Raw genomic sequence first — 1994 nt, forward strand, 5'->3', positions numbered from 1 at the left:
AATTTTAAGCTACATTAAAAGAATTATAATATGCCAACCATTGGACTGTGAGCTTGTCCAACCACGTGTCGATTCAGTTCCAACTTTACACTATAGTAAAAGACATTATAATTTAGGATGTGTTCAGTCAGAAGAGAGAGATCAGAAATACGGTCACAGATCAATGTTGAGAAACCTCACAACAATTAGCCTGGAAAAAAGATGATGCAAGAGGGCACATGTCTGATATTCTCAAATATTTTGAAGATAGGAAACAGCATAGAGTTCTTCTGTGTTGCCCCAAAGGGCAAAACTGGGGCACAGGAATAGGATTTATAGAGGGGCAGGGTTCAGCCCAATCTCAAAATATAAATCAGAGCTGCCCTCAAACAGACCTGGCTGCCCAAAAGACATAAGTGTTCAAAGCAGGTAAGTGATCATTTGACAAGGAGGTGAGAGTGCTGGGAAATGGTTTCAAATGACATACAGATGAATTAGGTCCCTTCTATTTTTAAGATTCGATGGTTTATTTTTTTTTCTCCATAAATATGAATCCTCATTGGCCCCATATTTTGTTCATTTCTGACAACATCTTCATTTGATCAGTCATTTTAAATTACAATTCCACAGGGGTGCCTGACTGGCTCAGTTGGTAGAGCATGCGACTGTTGATCTCAGGGTTGTGGGTTTGAGCCCCATGTTGGGTGCAGAGATTACTTAAAAATAAAATCTTTAAAAAAAAAATGTAGGGGCAGTTGGGTGGCTCAGTCGGTTAAACATCTGCCTTCGCCTCAGGTCATGATCCTGGGATCTTGGGATCGAGCTCCGTGTCAGGCTCCCTGCTCAGCAGAGAGTCTGCTTCTCCCTCTGCCCCTGCTCTTTCTCTCTCTCTCTGTCTTTCAAATAAAATGTTCTTTAAAAATGTTTTAAAAAATTACAATCTTGGGGCACGTGGGTGGCTCAGATGGTTGAGCGTCTGCCTTCAGCTAACATCATGATCTCAGGGTCCTGGAATTGAGCCCCACATCAGGCTCCTTGCTCAGTGGGGAGCCTGCTTCTCCCTCTCCCTCTGCTTTTCCCCCTTCGCTCATGTGCTCTCTCTCTCTTTCTCTCAAATGAATAAAAAAAAATCTTAAAAAAAAAAATTACAATACTTCCCTGGGAGAGCCCATGGCCTAAAGGCCAGATGATAATTAAGAAGGTATTTCTTGGTATGAGTTCATGTCAAAGAAATTGGGAAATGTATCTTGCTGAACAACCTTGCTGAACAACCTCTTTTCACTTACAGGACTTGTCTCAATAAAGGAAAGTTTTGTTTATAAAAGATATGCCGTGCTACCCAAAATGGGTAATGATGATTCAATTCCCTTCCCTTGATGACCCATCAAAATCACTCATAGCAGGTCTCCTATTGATTGGCAACAGTTACAATAAGGTTAATAACAGTTAATAAGTTATTAAGAAAGTTATTTTAACATTGCTATTTAAAGATGATCATTTTGACAAAGTATTCTGTGCAAGAGAAATTCTAAACACTTAATGCCATCCTTGAACGTATTTCCAGTCCTTACCCAATTTTCTGTCCCATCCCTGAATCTTACTCCATTGCACGACCTTATCAATTCCTTTATTCCTACTCCATGACAGAGCCTGAGCTCATCCTCACCCTCCCCCATCTAGGAAAAGGGTGTGGTTCCTTGGGAAATGGAACTGAGAAGGCCTTAGGTAGGAGATAGGTGGGAGAAATAATTTCTCATTTCTCTCTGAAACTGCTTTCTTAGATGCAAACATCTGGAAGTCAAGATGTCTAATGAAGGAGGGAGTAAGGGGTGGGGGGTGCTAAAATAGTGCCCACCATAGGGAAGCAAGCCATCAGCTAGACTGGGCTAAAATCTTCAAATTTCTGAGGGGAAGATTAATTTTTAAGCAAGATTATTTATTATTATGAACCTGTTTGTTTCTTATTATACTCTATTTAGTCTTGCTTGGAGGCTTTATTTAGTCTTGCTTAGAGG

General features: G+C 40.4%; 1 non-coding gene across 1 annotated transcript; it reads left to right on the top strand.

Annotated features, from left to right (window-relative positions):
• The first annotated feature begins 613 nt into the window (after nucleotides 1-613).
• Nucleotides 614-686, top strand: TRNAN-GUU. The gene has a single exon. It is a non-coding gene; the product is annotated as a tRNA-Asn (tRNA).
• The last annotated feature ends 1308 nt before the right edge of the window (nucleotides 687-1994 follow it).

Source organism: Phoca vitulina, unplaced genomic scaffold, assembly GCF_004348235.1.
Source record: "Phoca vitulina isolate PV1807 unplaced genomic scaffold, GSC_HSeal_1.0 scaffold26, whole genome shotgun sequence".
Lineage (NCBI taxonomy): Eukaryota > Metazoa > Chordata > Mammalia > Carnivora > Phocidae > Phoca > Phoca vitulina.